Below are 12,743 nucleotides of genomic sequence, written 5' to 3' on the forward strand. Positions count from 1 at the left end.
TTTTAATGTGTTTTTACTGAAAGGGATATGGCTACATACACCTAAGATGAGTATCTAGCAGTCTGGTATGTAACTATTGCTAATTTAAAAAGTAAAAGCCTGTAAGGTTTTAAATGACTGGATTTTGAAATGACTTATGTCCAAAGAGTGATTTCTTGGCATAAAGAAGGTTTTTTTTGTTTGTTTTTCTTAGGTTGTTGTTTTTCTTAGGTTAAGGAAGAGTTGATAGTGAGTCAGGTTTCAATGGAGGTAAAAGTTTGCTGTGTGAAGGAGTGCAGCTGAGGAATTGTGGGAGTGGTGCAGATGACAGAGTCATCTGCATACTGTGTACGCGTGTTCCTAGGCATGATGAAGTGTGCAGATTGTTTGTAAAAGTATTAAAGAGAAAGGGGCCATGGATGGAACCCTGTGGGACTCCAGTGGGAGTGTGAAGAAAGAAGAAGATGCTAACTATCCATTTTACTGCTTGTTTTCGATTGTATAGGTAGCTATGGAACCATGGTATGGTGGGAGGTGTAAGTCCTAGTTTGGAGATCCTAGTCAAGAGTATGGAGTGAGAGACTGTGTCGAAAGTTTTTGATAGGTCAATAAATAATGCTGATACAAAGTTACCTGCGTCTCTAGCACTATTTATGGTGTCAGTGAAGGACAGGAGGGCTGTGGAAAATTTGTCAGCAAAGTTGATTATAAACATGTATGATGTAATTCCAGACTTTTCATAAATTTGGCAAATGTTTCTTTGAAACTTAACTCATTTTAAATGTTTTCCTAAACATTTGAACATTCCAGCATGCCACCTCTCTGATCCTCACATTCTGATCCTCACATTATGAATGGTTGCACTGATACTGCTCCATTACATCAAGAAAGGCAATCTCACATACCACACTGAAAATCTCCATAAAGCCATCCTGCAGGAAGGTTTGACCCAAATAAATCACTGGAGCCGCAATCATGGCCTGAAAGTAAATGTTAAAAAAATACATTATTGTATCCTTTGTGAAGTCATCCATCCCATGGAACTACAACATTAAAATATACCCCTAAGAGTTGACCCAGTTCTTTGGAATTTGGCAACTTATGTGGACAGTGACCCAAGTTTGACCAACATGTGTCAACTGTTGTAAGAAATTCCTTCCATATTGCATAGCTTACAAACAAAGGGATCGTTTCTAGATCTACAGAGGTCATTATCCCACTTTACTCAGCCATCATTAGATCAGTCACTGAATATAATGCCCCCTTTAGCATGTATCTGTCTAGACACATCCAAAAACTGGAACACCCACAGAGATAACTTACTAAAACGAATACTAGACCTATACAGGCCAGGTGGAGTGACTCAAAACTGTGTCAATATACTCTGTATCCTACAGACTGCTCACAGGTGACCTTGTCTGACATACAAGGCATCCTCCAACCCAGTATGTATGGATTTGCTGCAGATCAGCAAGTCAAATGGCATTAGAAATACTTGGCCTAGGGATCTAAACTTCTTCTGCAACATCAACAGAATGGTTTTGGGGGGAACAAGTATATTTTGCAGAGGATACTGCTGCTCTGGAACAGACTATCTTTCCACATAAAAAAGTTCATCCTTGTCCATATTCAAGCTCAACTTGGATCTACGGATGGGAAACAGAAAATGTACCCTAGGAAGTCCCCCTGTACTACTAAGGGACAGAGGAAGCTACAAAATACTTTAAGCCATGCATGGATCTCCTAAAAGTATCTATGGTATGATCACCTTGGCTCTAAATGATTGTTACTTCTGAAGTGACTCTCTGACCCCCATGTGCAAAAATGGAGAAAGGGGTTGTGGATGGATGGATCACAGTTATTCTCATTGGTGTACTGTATAATTATTGACCATGGGATGAGCAAGGCCAATCTCTAATCAAATGAGAGCCCAAAAATGGATATTGGCTAGGCTTAAAATGGCCCGCAAGGGCAGCTAGCCTAGTACTCAACTGTGAACCTACAAAGGAACTGCAAAATCACTCTTTGTATCACAGTTTATCAGGTAGTATCACAAACTGCAGGTGTTACACATTTAAAAAAATATTTTCAGCTGTTAAGCTTGCTTCTTTGGCATTCTTCTGTCATACACTATACTTAACACTCTATGCCAGTTGGCTGCAGCCCCTCTAATTCTAGCTTTGGCCTCTTCACGCAGACTTCCCATCTGCTCAACCAGCCCTCCCAGATGCTTGATGTTATTAACCTGTTCCACCATCTCCACTTCTATCTCATTTCTCAGTTTCTTTCCTATATTTTGCCCCCTTCTTGGTCCACTGGTCTATTTGTCACCCACCTCTAGCACAAAAGCTGATTGAGAGGGGCCAAACACTGAAACCATAAGGAGTATTTGGAATTTTTCTGTTAAACTCAACACTGGTGCAGTCTCATTTGTGTCCCACAGGCTGACATGCCATGGGGCACTGATGGATGTCTCACTTCTGTGTGACCATCCCCTGTAAACATGCACCTTTGCATGATCCCTTGTTTCCACTAGGGATTCTACTGTGGAGAATATGCTCACAACCAAGAACACCTTCGCCCAAAGAGAGGGCAGGAGAGCAGGCTTAAGACTCATCATTCTTATCCTCCCCCTGCCAGCTACTTACTAAACAGTTTACCTATGTCACAGTCAGGGCTATTTTTTTTAATTGCTTTATTAACTTCCAAATTTTTGAACATGGGTGCACTTAACAGTTACAGAAAACAAAACATACCATTATATGATACAGACAAATGCCCACCATGGGTATGTATAATCATACTCAGGCTTACAGACACGGCACACACCAGTTTACAGACAGCATCACAGTCTACACCACACACTCCATGACTGCCTCTGTCCCTGGGTGTGACCAATATGATGGTCATGGCCAACACTGTTCCCACTCCACAGATGGGATAGCTCATCAGGTAGACCACTCAGTACTTATGCTTGACATGACAATGCAGATGAAGCAGCATTATTTGGTTTTCACAGACATCAGAGGACAGAACCACCACTCTGTGGGAATTCTACGACATAGCCCATTCCCCCAAGGTTCTGTCGTCTATCAAGGTCCCACCTACTATATATGGTGACCAGTATTCCTACCAGAAGGGCTTCCTCTCCATCAACTGCCAGACTGTATTTAATATCCTGTGCACTGCACACTGTGTCTGCGCATCATCCAGGCAGCCCCCATGACTATTATTCTCATGGATACACCAACAGCTCTCAAGTGGAACATCAATATACTCAGCAGGCAAGTCTGCTCCTGGCAGCTATATATCTTATCGATCAGCATGTACTGCTAGATGTTCTGCAGTCTCTGAAGCTGGTACACTTCTTCATGCTGGCTAGACAGTGCAATCAACATCTCTGAAGTGGTACGATTAGTGTATGCCTGTTCCTGCATCATTGATGTGCACATCTGCCGAGTGATACCAAGAGTAATACCCAGATCAGGGAATGTCCTGCATGGGAATGGCAGCAATGACCACCTAAACATCTCTCCCCTGTGATGGGTGGGTGGATCTCTAAGGGAGTGCAACTCTCTGAAGCAATCTGTGGTGAAGCCACCTGTATAGTCTGGCTACAACTGACCTGGATGAGACATCCAGAAATAAACAAAGGAGATGTCAGAGGTTCATTTTGCCCCATTACCATTATCTCAGCTGTGGGCAACGCAAGTGTGGCCTCCGATGCTAGTGTTCTCGATGGTACCTCTCTGATGGACTGTTATCATGGTGCCATCGGCGTCTACCACTAGTGACCTGAATCAGGTAAGTCCCAACCTGCTGTGCTGTACCATCTAACAATGCACCCTGTCTACGTACACAGATATCACACCTGTAGCAATGCTGGATCAGAACTGTGATTCTCACCACCATGTGGCATACAGTTGCATGCCAAATGTTTACATTGTGGTGCACGTTTTCGCTGCTGCAGCTCTGATGTCCCCAGATGACAGATCTAAATTTGTATTTTTGAGTAACTTATTCACAACAGCAAGTCACAATCTTACAGCAATGGAACACACTAGTACTAATCTGATGCATTCCCTACAGATACTTGGGCATTCATCACCAAATGAACTTCCATATTCAGTCCAATGTATGAGGGTTCCAACAATTTCCACAGAGAGTGACACCAGGAATTTCTTCACCTTCGTGAGATGCCTCTGTGTTACTAGTCCACCTCTACCAGTTAACTTGTCTCCGACAATCTCGTGCTCTGGTCTTGGCATGCAATATCACACAAGTGCTCCTGTTATGGCTGCCTACAGCACTAATGTCCTGCACCTATTTCTGACATATCTGGCCAAGGAAGGTCTCAGAGATACACATGCCATCTTTGCACAGGGCCTGCAGCAGCACCTCATTTTCTGATGTAAAATTTTGCAGCCATTGCAGTTCCCGCAATTCCAAGACAAGACATGCACCTTCTGTGGAATACATGTGGGATCAGAGTGTGTGTATACGATTGACTACCCATGCCAGTCAACAACTGTCTCAGTACTGTCACCTGTGCCAATCTGATAATCACAACCCTGTGTGCTACTATGCTGTCACCATTCTGACACTGTCATAGTGCAGCAGCAATAAGGATGTTATCAATGCTTCCTGTTTATTGCAACTGTTCTGACTGCACATTCTGTAGCTGATGCAAGAGGCCATATATCCCCTGGACCATATCTTACAGATTTACACAACAGAACAAGTAACTCAGTCTGACAGCATTTACTGTTAAACAGCAAATTGAGCCCACCCCTTCCCAAAGCAGGGCTGCAAACTGTTCTGTCCAGTCCTTTATCCCCAGTCAAGTTGACCATCCCCCCAAGGAGGGATGCAAAGTACAGTTGTGTACATTTACCATAAATGTAGATGTTTGAGTGTATTCACTGTTGCAGTCATCAATTTTGGGTTATCTGCTTGCAGTAGCCCTCAGTCAGCCTGATTAACAAAGTCGTGGGTCCTGCATCGGATGCTGTCCCTTCTTCCATGACGTCAGGTCGTCAGGGGTAATAATACATGCAGCCGATGCCATTACATCAGTTTTTCTTGTCCCAGATGTCAGGTGCCCCCTTAATGAGAAGCAATTAAATCTTTAAATATACAAGGTTATACCTCCAACAAAATAGCAAATACACCAAAAAAAACTTTTGAAGATAGCAAAGGAAAGTAGAGGTATATCCAAAAAAAGAAGGGGGATGGAGGGAGGGTAACCAGGACTGCAACAATGAATACACTCAAACATCTACATTTATGGTAAGTGTACACAACTGTTCCATGTTCTTCGTATTTCACTGTTGCAGTCATCACTTTTGGGTAGACTGCCAAAGCTAAGGATGGGAGGCAGAATTTAAATAGAATTAGGACCAGCTAAAAGGCCCTGCAAGACTGCAGTAGCAAAGTCAGCTCTGGATTTAGAGAAAACTGGCAGATGGTAATGCTTGTTTAAAGTATGTACAGAACTCCAGGTAGCAGCTTCTAGGATGTCTCTGGTAGGGACACCTCTGAGAAAGGCTGTAGAGGTAGATGCAGCCCTGGTAGAGCGGGGTTTGATCCCCTGTCGGATAGGTTTTCCATGGTGTTTGTAGCAGAAATGAATGCAATGGCCTATCCACTTGGAAATGGTTTGCTTTGAAATAGCCTTCCCCTCTGCCCCTGCAGCAAATGCCACCAGCAGTTGATCAGATTTTCTTTGAGGTTTAGTTCTGTCCAAATAGAATCTAAGTTGTCTGTGCACATCTAAGGAGTGCAGAATCTGTTCCCCTTTGTTCTGTGGATTAGGAAAGAAGGTTGGCAAATGTATGGACTGATTAAGGGCCACACTGGATACCACCTTGGGCTTGAAGGAGGGATTGGTCCTGAGGGACACCCTGTCCGCATGAAAGATGATGAAAGGCACCACTGCCATGAGGGCCTGTAATTCAGATACCCTTCTTGCTGAAGTGATTGCTAAAAGGAAAGCGGTTTTCCAAGAAAGGAATTTTAAGTCTGCAGTGGCAGCTGGCTTGAAAGGAGGAATGGTGAGCTTTTCCAATACAAAGCTGAGGTCCCAGGCTGGAGTTGGAGCTCTCCTGGGTGGTCATTGATTTTTGGCCCCTTTGAGGAACTGCTTAAGCAGTGGATGAGAGAAGAGGGGTGGTTCTGTGGTATAATGAGCGGAGATGGCTAAAGCGTGGATTTTGATGGATGAGAAAGACAGGCCCTTATGAAGCATCTCAGTTAAGAATTGTAAAATCTGAGGTAAATTGGGCACTGTTGTACTCATCCCTTGAGACTGGTTCCAGGCACAGAATTGTTTCCATTTTTTAGCGTAAGACATTCTGGTACTAGGCTTCCTTGCCTTTAAAATGATATCCATCACTGGTTTACTGAGGGATGGTAATGGAGAAATTATGTAATTAGCTAGGCTGCTAGATTCAGTGTTTGAAGTTGAGGGTGCAGAATTTGGTTCTCCTGCTGAGACAATAGAGTAGGAGTCTGAGGCAGATGCCATGGGGTCCACAGTGACACACTGCGCAAGAGCGGGTACCAGTGTTGGCGTGGCCAGTCTGGTGCAATCAAAATCGTCCTTGGTTTGTCTTGTTTGATCTTTAGTAGTACTTTGGAGAGCAGAGGCAGAGGAGGAAAGGCATAAACTGATAGGTTTTTCAAGCTGAAGGACAGAGCATCCACTTTCCAAGCTTGTTTGTGGGGAGTCCTTGTGCAGAATTTGCCCAACTGATAGTTTAGGGGGGAGGCAAACAGGTCTATATCTGGGCTCCCCCATTTGCTTGTCAACATGTTGAAAATGCTTGGTTCCAGTTTCCACTCGTGTGGGTCCATGAGGTTTCTGCGTCGTTCGTCTGCCAGTGTATTTAGCTTTCCTGGCAGGAATTGAGCTTGTAAATGTACCTGATAGCTCTGGGCTGTGTTCCACAATGCCATGGCTAGTCTGCAGAGGGGGTAAGAATGTGAACCCCCCTGCTTGTTTATGTACCACATAACAGTGGTGTTGTCCGTCTTTATCATTAATTGTCCTGGAAGAAAGTGGTCCTTGAAGGCTGTCGGAGCATTCTGTACAGCTAACATCTCTTTTTGATTGATATGCAGGTGCATTTGACTCTGGTTCCATTTACCCTGAATGCACTTCCCTGCCAGGTGGGCCCCCCGTGCATAGTCTGATGCGTCTGTTGTTAAGGTTTGGGCAGCAGGGGGTAGTATGAATGGTAGTCCCCTGCTTTGGTGGCAGGCCTCTGCCCACCAAAGGAACTCTAGGCGTAGGCAAGGTATGATAGGAATCATTGCTTCTAGATCCTGTGAATGTTGACACCATAGGCTTTTGAGATACCATTGCAATTTCCTCATATGCAGCCTTGCATATGGAATCAGAAGAATGCAGGAGGCCATGAACCCCAAGGCTTGCAGTGTTTGCCTTGCAGATAACTGGGTTTTTGTGGCCACTTGTTTGAAGTAGGTTGTCAAATGAATCCGTTTCTCTGGCGTGAGGAAAGCCATCTGGGAAGTTGTATTCAAGCTTGCTCCCAGGAATATAATTTGTTGACAGGGTACCAGGTGTGATTTCTTTTTGTTTATGGTGTACCCCAGACAAGTCAGTACCCTTTGAACAAAGGCCAGATGATTCAAAAGTATGTCCTGGCTTTCTGCCTGAATTAGACAATCGTCTAGATATGGGTATATTTGAATATTTCTTTACCTGCAGAATGCAATGACTGGAGCTAGGACACTAACATGTTCTTACAGCTGCTACATAATAGGATGGAGATGATAGATAGAGATGAGGAATTTGTTCTTGTGACCATGGACATAGAATCTCTGTTTACCAGTATACCAAATGTTTGGGGTGTTGATAGTATTAGAGATTTTCTTACTGTGCACAAACTTTTGACTAATAATAAGATATAGTTAATCTGCACCCTATTAGAAATCATTTTAGAAAATAATATTGTTATGTTTCAAGAACAGTTTTTCCTGCAAAAAGTTGGCGTGGCAATGGGCACTGCTTGTGCCAATAGCTACGCCAACTTAGCACTGGTTAGTTGGGAAGAGCAAAACGTTTTGTCTGTCACTAATCCATTCTTTGGACAAATACTGTGGTATGTTAGGTTTGTAGATGATGTTTTTATGTTATGGAAGGGCTCCGGCTCTGATCTAGACCAAGTTTTGGATTACTTGCATTCAACAACTGATTTTTTAAGGTTTACACACCAGAGTTCAGCCAGTAACATAAGTTTTCTTGATGTCAAAATCAGTAAATCTGACTTGAATCATCTCCGCAGTACTATATACCATAAACCAACTAGAAAGAACACATTGCTGCATAAATCTAGTATGCACCCTAGACACACTCCTAGGAATGTGTTAAGAGGGCAAGTTTTTAGGACACTCATGCTACATAGTAATGACAATGATGCAGTAGCTGCATTGAATAACTTGAAAATTGAGTTTCTGGCTAGAGGATATTCTAGAGCAGACATTGATAATGCAATATCTGATGCCTGGAAGCTTAGAGATACTAGGTGCAAACCTTATTATAATCACAACAGAGCCACCGCAGATGCAACACACAGTGCCACAGCTGAGAATGACTTTAGAGTGGTTCTCCAGTTTTCTAGCAACATTATCAATATGTGGATGTTGTTAAGAAATACTGGTACCTTTTACAAGAAGTCCCTGGCCTTGTAGACCAGGTTGGACTGACTCCACATTTCAGTTTTAAGAATAGCAAGTCACTTAAACAACACCTTTGCCATGGGGAAACACGCAAAAGTTGACTCACTCTGTTCGCCGTGGAACTTTTTCATGTAGGAACTGTAGTGCCTGTCAGTTTGTTTATAACAAAAATAATTATGTGCATCCTACCAGGCATTTTTCATTACATTCGAATCAATATTCAGATTGTAGAACCACTGATGTTGTTTATTTTTGTTTTTGTCAACAATGCCATGCTTATTATGTAGGCAAAACGAACAGAATGTTGAAAGATCGTATTTTAGAATATGTGAGAGACATTACTAACTGTAAACAATCCAGTGCTTTGGCCTGTCACGTTGCGTCTAATGATCGTTCACATTCTTTTAAATTTTTGGTTTTGCAACATATTTATACGAACCCTAGGGGTGGTGAGACAGAAAATCTTACAGAGGGGCATGAGCAAAAATGGATACTGAAGCTTAACGCTGAAAAGTTTCCTGGATTGAATGCTGCCACTACTTTGGTTCCCTTTTTGAAGGCTCGACCACTCATGCACTGATTTCTAGATCTTTTAGAAGATATTTTAGATGTTTTTAGCTTTTTTATATGTCTTACTGTCGTTGTTTTATCTTATATATGCATGTATATGTTTTTTTATACTATATAGAGTGTGGATATATATGTTTAGTAACTTTGTGTGTAACATTATATGCATAGTGCATCTTTATTGTAGGATTCACTGTGGCAAGCTTCTCTTGATTTTGATTCTGTACAGCTTGCTAACCCTAATTAGTTAATTGAGTAATGGATATCTGACTATTTAAATAGAGTGTAAGCCTTTTACTGTTGTCTGATGAAGCAACTTTATGTTGTGAAAGCGCTCACCATTTTCTTTCTGTTTTGTCTATCAATAAACATTCTCGGTGTGCTAGCTCGGTGCATTTTCTTTCATTTTATTTACTTTGTGAATACCCTGGGTGCAGTAGATAAGCCAAAGGGCAGTGCAGATAACTGATAGTGCATGTAGCCTGCTTTGAAGCGTAGGTATTTTCTGCAAGACTCCCTGACAGGGATGTGCAAGGATGCTTCTTTTAAGTCTAGTGTTGCCAACCATGCATCTTTGCCTAGCACAGGAAGAAACTGGTGAAGAGTCAACATCTTGAATTTTGGAATCACCAGAACGGTATTTAGGGTAGAAAGGTCCAGGATAGGATGCCATGTATTGCCTTTTCTGGGTACCAGGAAAAGTCTCAAATAGAACCCTTGTCCCTTTTCCTCTTCTGGTGCCAACTGAATAGCCCCCATGCTTAAGAGAGAGAGTACTTGATTTTGGGCCTCTGCCCACTAATTTGGGGGTAGATCTGGCCACCTGCTTGGTGTTGGTAAGGAGTGGAAGTGAAATCTGTATCCTTGGGACACTATATTTAAAACCCATTGTCCTAGGTAATGAGTTCCCAGTTTTTGGCCTGCAGACCAATCATTCCACCTAAAGGAGCAGTTGGGAAGTGCTTGGAAGTTTTAGAAGCAAGTCATTGAGACTGTTTTCCACAGGGGGAGTCTTACTACTCCCTGATTTGGGTGCAGAAACCCCCCATTGCTCAGTCTTGTGTGTCCCCTGGGACTAAAACCTGGGGTTTCTGCTATGTCTGGGTTTGGCTTGAGAAGACCTTGAAGAGGCTGGAAAGGACCAATTCCTTAGAGGGCCAGTGCCTACTAAATCTAGGAGGTTGAACTTGTAAGAAATTGTTAACAGTTTGCATAGATTTAGCTTTATCTTCTATCTTTTTAAGAACTTCCTCAGCCTTGTTGCCAAACAGGCATCCTGATTTAAGGGAGCATCCAACAATTTAGCTTTAACATGATCAGGTAAAGATTGCTCCTTAAGCCAAGCATGCATTCACAGTAACAGCAGCCCTTCAAGAGGCCTCTAAAGAATCAAATCCACATTGCAAAGTAGGTCTTAAAACCTGTTCAGCAGAATGCATTAAATCCTGTAATTCTTTATTTTCCGCACAGTCAGGAATCAACATCATTTTCTGTTTAAGCAATCCAAAGACATGTTGTTGATACTTTAACATATGAAACTGGCAGTTTAAAGCCCTAACGGCTAAGGTTGCAGAAGTGTAAACCACCTTACCCCATCTATCCAGCACCCTGGAGTCTCTATCAGAAGGGATAGGATTTTTAGCAGTCGAAGCCTTAATGCCCTTGGGTCCCTGAGAAATAGTCTCTGGATTTGCAATAGGATTTTTAAAAAGGAACTTGTGTGAAGTAATATCCATCAGGTTTTCTAGGAGCAGGAGGCAAAGAATCAGGGGCCAAACTAGATTCCGAAAAGGCATCATCAACAATGTCTAGTACAGGAGGAATAGCTAAAGGCCTATGCTGAGGCAGGAGTAAGAAATCCTTAAGCCTCTTTTTTGAAACAGAAAAATCCTGGCTTTCCCAGTGGAAATGCTCCCTTACAGTATGTAAGGTTTCACCAAAAGAAAAATCCTCTGGAGGGGAAGCAGAGGGAATAGAGTCCTCTGCATCAGAATCCTCATAAGTAGATAAGGGCAAATCCAGATCATCAAAAGAATCAGAAAAATCAGAATCCTGGTCAGAAGATTCATAAACAACTTCAGTCCTAGGTCTCTTAAAAGGGGGAGGCTGGCTTCCCCTAATTAGAGTTGTAAGATCTTCAGCCATTCTTATCATTTGTTGTTTAGGCATAGAGGCCTGAGCATGCAGCCTGGGCGTTGGTATTTTAGGCATGGTTCGAGATTTAGGTCTAAAAGAAGAAGGAGGAGTCAGTTTAATATGCAAGTCAGTAGGCCTGAATACACCCTCAGAAGCCGGTGCCTGCACAGCGGCTCCAGACCCATCCAAAGTAGAGACATTCGCAGGTTCCATAGTTGAAGCATCTCGCGACATGCCAGACTCCGAATGAGTCTCAGTAGAGGCCTGCGAATCAGAAGTAGCAGGTATTAGGGGCTACAAAAGTGCTTCATTGAGTACCGGCGAACTGGCAACTGGCTTAGAAGTGTCGTCGGCAGTTTTGGACCTCGGCGGCCTGTCTCTTTCTTTATCATTGTGTTTTTTCAGAATCCTGATAGTCAAATGGCTAAGCAATGACATTTCTGGATAATTAAACCGAGAACCGAAATATTTAGAGGTGGAAATATACCGACGACGGATACTGCACTGATTAAATAAAGCACAAAACCAACAGCACAGTACATCGTGGTCAGGGCCTAGGCAAGGAATACAGTATGAATGAAAATCTTTATGAGATATTTGCTTTCCACAAGTAATGCAATTATTAACTTTTACTGACATCGGTAAGGAGCATGAAAAAGTTTCCCTAATGGGGTACTTGGCTTTAGTCGAAGACTTCGGTTCTGAAACTCAAAAACGAAAATTTCAGGAGTCGGCCAACCGGCACTTGCGAACTGCTTCTACTTCAGGCACCGCATGGCAAGAAAGACTGATGTAATGGCGTCGGCTGCATGTTTTACACCCCTGATGACCTGACATTATGGAAGAAAGGACAGCAACCGACGCAGGACCCAAGACTTTGTTAATCAGGCCGACTGAGGGCTACTGCAAGCAGATAACCCAAAAGTGATGACTGCAACAGTGAAACACGAAGAACATCGTGCCCTGCACTGTATCTTGTTAGGATGATCCTCACCCAAAGTGGGACTGCAACTTCTTTTGCTCTGTACTTAGTTTCTTGTTACAGTGAGGCCCTCTCACAAAGCACATCAGTCCCCCTATCGTGGCCTGTGCTGTGTTATCTCCTCTGCTCAGTTACTGTCCTTTTTGACATCATGTACGCCTGTGTGCTCACTGCAGTCCTGAGGTCCACTACTAGTAGTGCCACCTGCTGCCAGTTTACATATATGGCAGTACATTTATCCACTATATATCTGAATTCCTAAACAGACTGTATTGCAGGTATAGTGTAATATGGAGATTATGTTTCTTTTATCATGCTAAAAATTATCCCTCAAGGACACTAATTATGCTAATCAAGTGATTTAGCACAGTTGTCT

The 12,743-nt window shown here is 42.8% G+C and overlaps 1 protein-coding gene across 1 annotated transcript in view; it reads right to left on the reverse strand.

Annotated features, from left to right (window-relative positions):
- SNX25 (sorting nexin 25) overlaps window positions 1-12,743 on the reverse strand; it is a 1,427,683-nt gene that overhangs the window by 1,185,336 nt on the left and 229,604 nt on the right. The gene's annotated exons all lie outside the window — the stretch shown is intronic.

This window comes from Protopterus annectens, chromosome 3.part0 (assembly GCF_019279795.1).
Source record: "Protopterus annectens isolate FY-2018-M chromosome 3.part0, PAN1.0, whole genome shotgun sequence".
Classification (NCBI taxonomy): domain Eukaryota; kingdom Metazoa; phylum Chordata; order Ceratodontiformes; family Protopteridae; genus Protopterus; species Protopterus annectens.